This window comes from Colobus angolensis, unplaced genomic scaffold, assembly GCF_000951035.1.
Source record: "Colobus angolensis palliatus isolate OR3802 unplaced genomic scaffold, Cang.pa_1.0 Scaffold492, whole genome shotgun sequence".
NCBI classification, from domain to species: Eukaryota; Metazoa; Chordata; class Mammalia; order Primates; family Cercopithecidae; genus Colobus; species Colobus angolensis.
In genome coordinates, this window is record NW_012118399.1 from 1,209,209 (window position 1) to 1,217,368 (window position 8,160).

Genomic DNA, 8,160 nt, shown 5'->3' on the forward strand with positions numbered 1-8,160 from the left:
TTATCTTCTAAGCTTTTTCCATACTGTAGTCAGAATTATATTCAGTAAACATATCGTGATCACGTAACCTTCAGTTACATGTCTAAATCCTTCAGTGGCTTCTCATTAACTTCAGGATAGTCTGACCTCCTTTAACATGTTTTATAAAAACTCATTCATGATTTTCTCCCTGGCTAACTTCTCTAGCCTTGCTTCTCAACTGCTCCCTTTTCCACCTCTTCCCCTATAGCTCATCGTCCACTTCCTATATACACATATACACTCTATGCATCAGTAACTCTGAAATTTATTCAGGTCTGTGAAAATGCTATACTTCCCCAACACTATTCCTTCTGATAGATGCTCTTTCTCCCTCATCACCTGGCCAGTTCCTGCTTATCCTTGAGGTCTCAAGATAGCATTTTCTCCAGGAAAATTTCCTTAATAAATTCCCTCCACCAAGCTTCATTAGTACCTTTACTATGTGTTCCCAGAGCACTCGATCTTTGCCCTAATGCAGTACTCTGTGTCAATCACACTCTGTAATTGTCTGCTTACTTATCACCTTTCCTCTAATCCCATGCTGGCCTATGTGGCTCTTGGACACTAAATTTTAACTAGTATGACTGAGGAACTAAATTCTTAACTTCAAGTTTTACAAATTGTAAATTAACGCTGGTATCTGAATCAGTTAGAGTAAAACTTTTAAGATGTTTGGAACCAACTTGGGTATGTGAGTCTACTTTTTCAACTCTAAGTTTATGAGATCTAAATACAGATGAGAATTAAGCATCTGAATTGAGATGTGCTGTAAGTATAAAATATATTGAATTTTGAAGACTTAGTACAAAATAAGGAATATAACTTTTTAGATAGGTTACATGTAGAAATAATATTTTTGACATAGCAGTTTACATAAACTATTTAAATCAATTTTATTTATAATTCAGTCACTTTTTAGTATAGCACTAGAAATTTTTAATTACATATGTGGCTTACCTTATATTTCTATTAGACAGCACTGACCTAGACTATAAATTCTGTAGAGACAGGAATCACGACTGTCTTATTTACTTATTTTTAAAATTTTTATAGCATTCACCATGTGTTGGGTGTTAATCTAGGCATTAACTAGGAATTACAAACATTAACTATCTTGATCCTTATAACAACCTTTTGAGCTAAGTAGTATCATTAACCACATTATACATATGAAGAAATTTACACGAAAAGATTCACTTAACTAGCTCAAGGTCACAGAGTTGACCCTATGGAGTTAGACTGTAGAGGGGATACATAAATTATACTCCCAATAACTTTCTTATACTGTTTCTTGTTTGTTCTCTTATTACAGGTGTCCAGAGAAACATTTACTACCCAACTTTTTAAATCAACAGCCATCATCATTCAATTACTCTTTTAAAATTAATCAATCTGTTCATTTCATAAGTATTAATTGAACTCTTAGTGCCAGGTGCTGTGCTGGGTAATAAGGACTCTAAGTTTAATGAAACAAATGCTTTATTTATAAAGAAACTCTATCTGATAGTGGTGACAATCATATAATGAAATAATAATACAATATTATACTATACAACACAAATATACATGAAGGATCACAAATATACATGAAGCCTGGAGAAGAGGAACAGGAGGGAAAAAGTGACAGAACATCTTGAACAATGAGTAGGAGTAAACCAAAAGTGGGTGAGTGGAAGGGGAGAGGTAGTTGAAGCAGGGGAGAAGGTGAGCAGAGCTAAGAAATAGCCTGGTGTTGGCCGGGCGCAGTGGCTCATGCCGATAATCCCAGCACTTTGGGAGGCTGAGGTGGGCGGATCACGAGGTCAGGAGATCGAGACCATCCTGGCTAACATGGTGAAACCCCGTCTCTACTAACAATACGAAAAATTAGCCAGGCATGGTGGCGGGCACCTGTAGTCCCAGCTACTGGGGAGGCTGAGGCAGGAGAATCGCTTGAACCCAGGAGGCAGAGGTTGCAGTGAGCCGAGATTACACCACTGCACTCCAGCCTGGGCGACAGAGCAAGTTTCCACCAAAAAAAAAAAGGCAAATTTTGTGTCATGTGTATTTAACAAACCTTTTAAAAAACAAAAACAATGACTGGGCATCAAGTTAAAAAGGTTATTGCTGAGATGCAGGCAAAAGGTAAAGATGGCAGCCGAAATGAGATGAGAAATATTGATGAAGAGAAAATAGGTTGAATTAAAAAATATTAGGGGTGCAACTAACAAGAGTTTATTGGTGGTTAATTTTAGTCTTGGGTGAGGGAGAGTAAGGAGTTAAGTTATTTCTTAGATTTCTAGTGTGAGCAACTAAAGTGGATAGTGATGACATGCACTGAGATAGAGAACAAAGAGGAGATATAGACTTGGTTGGGGTTGAGGGTGGAGGACATAAGAGGTTCACCTTCAAACACATTGATTTTGAAGTATTTGCAGGGAATCCAAGGGGAGTTGTCTTGTTAGGGAACATAGTTCATAATTTCTGGACAGATCTTGGAGCCTTTCTTATGTGGAGGTTAATTAAAGGTACAGGACCAAGGGTAGTTCATGCATGTTTATAGTCTGTCTGCCAGCACATTCTCCTTAATGTTTTTGAGTATTTTGCATTTCTTCACCAATAATCTGTGATTTCGATGGGGCTCCACCCAAATTTGTCCCCAAGGATAGAATATGAAACACACCTGGCCACAGTGATTGGGGTGTAAGATTGGCAGCCTCAACTAGTAAAGCAAGCATCAGTCTAAGGATGTTTGCAGGAGTTGCGGATTTAAAAATGAAAGTCTACTCCACTCAATCCCATTAGACTAGGAACTGATGAAAAATATGAACCGGGAACCAGGTTTTCCTAGGAAACAGGAAAAATATGAAATTAGAGTTGTTGAAGCCATCTTGCCACCATGAGGATGAGTACAACGGGAGGCCATCACATTCAGCCTGAGAAGGAATCTAATATATAAGTTTGAGATGAAGGGTAATTGAGTTCTTTTTATGTCATTTCAATTCTAAATCCAGCCATGCCTGAAGCAAAACCAAACGCTAGACATTTCAAATATGTGAGCCAATGAAGTGCTTGCTTTTCTTACACCAGTTTGAGTTGTATCCTAGTGAATATAGGCAGTCCTAGCTCTGCACAGTAGTGTAGAACCATAAAAAATGACTTTATCACCAGGTGCGGTGGCTCATGCCTGTAATCCCAGCACTTTGGGAGGGTGAGGCAGTGGATCACTGAAGTCAGGAGTTCGAGACCAGCCTGGCCAAGATGGCAAAACACTGTCTCTACTAAAAATACAAAAATTAGCTGGGTGTAGTGGCACATGCCTGTAGTTCCAGCTACTCAGGAGCTGAGGTGGGAGAATTGCTTGAACCCAGGTGGTGGAAGTTGCAGTGAGTCGAGAACATGCCACTGCACTCCAGTCTGGATGAGCGTGAGACTCTGTCTTAAAAATAAATAAATAAATAGAAATGACTTTACAAGCTGAAACTCTGAAGAGTTATCTTAATCAATGGGAAAAAATATAATTGGTCCAAGACCTTTAGATTTTTTGTTAAAATATTAAACATACTCATTTTTATAAACTAAAAAATTATAAAACTGATATTTAGTATACAAAAATTTAAAATATTAGATAATTAGGCATTGAGGTGTTTTATTTCTTTGTAAAAATGTATCAAAAGTAGTTTGGAACAAGCATTTTTTTCTGTCTTAGTGAATTATTATACTCCTTTATAAGTTTGGATCACCTTCTAACATTTTGCCTTTTGCCCTTTCAATGCTGTAAAATATCTCTGAGATTTCCTTTAATTTGAAGGGTTTTTGTCTGTTTTTCTGTTGCTTTTTTTTAATTACACACATATATTTAACAGTACAGTTTTACATAGAATACTAAGAGCACTTTTCTTCATATTTTACAAAAAGGCTTGAAACATATGGACTTTCTATTAGTAATCATACAATAGCACATCCAAATCTAATTCCTCAATAGATGATGCATTATAATTTGTTTAGAATTCAAAGGCTTAATGACAATAATCCGGGGAGGAAAAAGAGTAAGTTTATTTTACATAACTGACCGAAAAATAAACACAAGAAATAGTAAATAGAATTTAATATGGCCTTGTGTGCCCTGAAGGAGGTGGTGCCCGATGTGGAGGAGTAATTGCTATGTCCAAGTAACCTATATCTGGAACTTCTGCGAGTGCAGTGTCATGGAATCATCAGTCCCCTTTCTGCCAGACATGGTGCTGCCAACCTCCTTAACTCGATGGCCAAGTCTTTCAACATCTGTAAAAACGATTGCAAAATTGAAGTGAGTGCCCTTCTTTCTAGCTTCTGGGTAGACTTCTTTTACTAAGTTTGTCAGTTCTTTCAAGGTTGCATCCATCCAAACGTAGATCTACAACTCTCTGGATGGTACGTTTCCCTGGGAGAACTCGTCCGTTCGGTGGTGGTGGCCATTATTGGTGGTGAAGATGCTCAGCAGCCGCAGGCATGTTTTCTCACGATCGGTAGACTTCTCTGGCTCCTTCTTAATTTCCTCCTTGGTAACGCGCGACTCCACCGCCATCTTCCTCCAACGGCCCGCCTGGTTTTCTTTACTGTGGTTACTTCCTCTGGGATATCGTCATCCTTTTAGTCACAACCACTTTCCTCTTTTAAGTCTATACATTTGCCTTCATGAAGTTCCTGTGGCTGCAAGCCTACAGTCTTTTGAATAGCAAGTGTCAACATTCCCAGTCAGCTATTTCTTCTAAAGCCCCATTAATGTTCAATTCAAATACTGTGAAGTCATGCCAGTTTCTAAAACACTAAAATCTGCCTTCACTGGCAGGGAAATATTTATCTTCAGTCTCCTTGTAATTACTGATTCCTTTCAATGCAGCACCTGACTTCAGAGTTTGGCCTACATGATAGTCGTTAAGCTGATTGGGTTTTTGTTTTCATTACACTGTTCAATCCTAAGCAGAAGTAAATGCTCCATTTCTACCTTAAGCAGCTTTCTGTTCTGAGTGCAACTTAAACTAAACAATGTTGAAGCTACATTACCTTGTTTTTGAATGATCTTACTTCCTCAACATCATTTGTTCACTAGCTTCAGGCAGGCCTAGGTCTCATCTTGTCTTTACTTTGTTGTCTCCATTTTCAAATCTCCTTATCACATTCAATTTAACTTCCAGCATTATTGTTTTTATTTGCTGCACTTTAATTGCTGTTGCTCACTTTTCTCTAATACTCATTTCTTTAATGTCATATGGGCTTAATACTAGGAAAGAAGGAGGCAACCCAACTAAGGCTTTGCTCTCTGTGCATGAACTGAATAACAGATGGACAGTGACCAATCACTAACAGAATTTGAAACAACTGGTGCGATTGGTCACTGATCATGATACATGTCTGTTATTTACATAGAGATTCGTGTACCAAAGAGCTAGCATTGAAGCTTATACTTTAAGCAATTACTCACAATATACACTGTGTAACTGAAATTTAAACCATGTTACTGGGGTCTAGTGTCATTTAACTGAACAGTAGTAGATTTGTGCATATGAAAATTGTTCAAAGCATTGACTGCCTTACTAACGAATGCAGAGATTGTGTAAGAAGAAAACAAGAAAGGCTAGGAGACAACCCTGAGGAAAACCAAAGATTTAAGGGATGAACAAAAGAGAAATCTGCACAGTAACTCATAAAGAGTGGTCAAAGAGGTAAAGAGGAAAACCAGAGCATATGGTGTCATATGAGGTAAGAGAAGACGTATTGCAATTGCATTTCTCACTCATATTTTTTTTAAAATAAACTCTAATTAACACTTCATAAAACTCACCATTTTGAAGTATACAATTCAGTGGTTTTTAGTATACTCACAGAGTTGAGCAGCCATTACCATTATCTAATTCCAGAATATTTTCATCATCCCCCACCCCGCCCCAGAAAGAAACCCATTACCGACTAGCTGTTTACTCTCCATTCTTCCCGCCTTCCAGTTCCTGGAAATCATCAATCTGCATTCTGTGTCTATGATTGTAACTACTCTAGGTACCTCATATAAGTAGAATAATACAGTATTTGTCCTTTCGTGATTGGCTTATTTCACTTAGCATAGTGTCTCTGGTGATTGTTTTCGTTGTAGCATTTATTACTTTTTATGGCTGAATAATATTCTATTGTATGAATATACCAAATTTGTTATCCATTTATCAGATGATAGATACCTGGCTTGTTTCTACTTTTGAGCTATTATAAATAATGTTGCTATGAACATTCGTGTACAAGTTTTTATGATCATATGTTTTCTAGTTTCTTAGGGATATTTCTTCCCTATTCTTAGGGATATACCTAGGAGTAAAATTGCTGGGTCATATGTTGACTCCCACGTTTTGAGAAACCGTGTGAATGTCCCTACAGTGGCCATACCAGTTTACATTACCATGGGAAATTTGTGAAGATTCTTTTTCAAAAACCTTACATATAAATATTTTTACTCATTTTATTCTTCTAGTTTCTCATTTTATTTAACCATGCACATTTCTTCCTTGCATCTTTGACTTCCTTATTTCACATTTTTAAAGTTATCTCCTAACTATCTATACAATAAATTTTCTTCACACTGCAAATCATCTGTGGCTTTCCTATCCCACACTGTATAGAATTTATTCAAACTATGAACAGCACTAGGTCTCTCATATTTCAAGCCATTTGTCCAGGCTGTTTATAACCGCCAAAAAAAATCAAAAGTTAGTTAGATGTGGATAAGAACAGTGACTTTATTTAGCTTCCTTTCTCTTCAATTAAATTAATTTAATCTAATTTAATGGTTTTTGGAGGAAACCTCTGCAAAATATATTAGTCATAGATGGTGCAAAGTGAAGCAAATTGCTTCTTATTTTGGAAGAATCTCAGTTTGCCCCATTTCATTGGATCCCCAGTATCTTCACTGAGATAGCAGGACCTTAAATTTTCCTTGGATTTACTCCTCACTCTGTATCAATCATGCGCCTTTCTGATGCAATTAGGGTGTCTGCCACTTCTTATATTACAAGGAGTGAAAGAGTTGGTATACCTGAAATAGAATGTCTCAAAGCAAAACTACTTCTTGTGCTCCTTACTTACTATGATTTTTCAAAAAGTTTTTAGTTTGGCATTATGGCTCAAGCTACTCAGGGCAGGAGGATTGCTTGAGGCCAGGAGTTCAAGACAGCCTGGGCAACAGAGTGAGACCCTTTTCCTCTTATAAAAAAAAAAATTGCCAAAACAAACGCTGAATGTCATGTGTCAGGATTTTGTTGATTTACTCAACTAAAAGATATCATGTGGAATAGCACCTGCATTTAAAAATCACCACTTGATTGGGAGGCTGGGGTGTGCAGATCACTTGAGGTCAGCAGTTCAAAACCAGCCTGGCCAACATGGTGAAACCCCATCTCTACTAAAAATAAAAAATAAAAAAAATAGCTGGGCATGGTGTTGGGCGCCTGTAATTCCAGCTACTCTGGAGACTGAGGAAGGAGAATCTCATGAGCCCAGGAGGTGGGGGATGCAGTGGGCCAAGAATAAGTTTACAGTAATTCTACTGACATTCTCCAAGACTCTCATCTGCACAAGGCAAGGAAAGGAGTTCTATAATGGAGATGTGACAGGGATCACTATCTATGTTTGCTAGCATATGAGTTCAGTTGCTGGAGAGAGATTCACAATGATACAGGCATAAACAAAATAAAAATTTATTTCTCATTCAAATGAAATTCCTTGTGTAAGCAGACTAGATCTAGTATGGTTATGCTATCAATGACCCAATTCTTTCTATCTTATTGCCACATTGTCTCTATGGTGGTGCCTTGGGTCTGCATTTCAGCAAGCACAAAGGAGAAAGAAGAAGGGATAGACACATCACTTTATTTGAATGACAAGATCCAAGAATTGTTCTCACCACTGTCACTCACATACATTGGCCAAAACTTAGTCACATGGTCATATGCAGCTGCAATATGACAGGAAATATAGTCTTTTCAGAATGACTTCTACCCTATGTAAAATTTGGAGATATTATTTCTGTGAGAGAAAAAGAGAATATAGATACTGGGGTCAACTAGTGGCTACTGTCATATCACTTCATGTCTTTCAAATCTTTGATGCTGACGAATCTCTGCAATTCCCCCAGTG

At 37.5% G+C, this 8,160-nt stretch overlaps 1 pseudogene across 1 annotated transcript; it reads right to left on the reverse strand.

Moving 5' to 3' along the window:
• Positions 1-3,825: 3,825 nt before the first annotated feature.
• LOC105524236 lies at positions 3,826-4,579 on the reverse strand (annotated as a pseudogene). Its single transcript, XR_001003722.1, has one exon. The product of XR_001003722.1 is annotated as a histone deacetylase complex subunit SAP18 pseudogene (transcript).
• Positions 4,580-8,160: the final 3,581 nt, after the last annotated feature.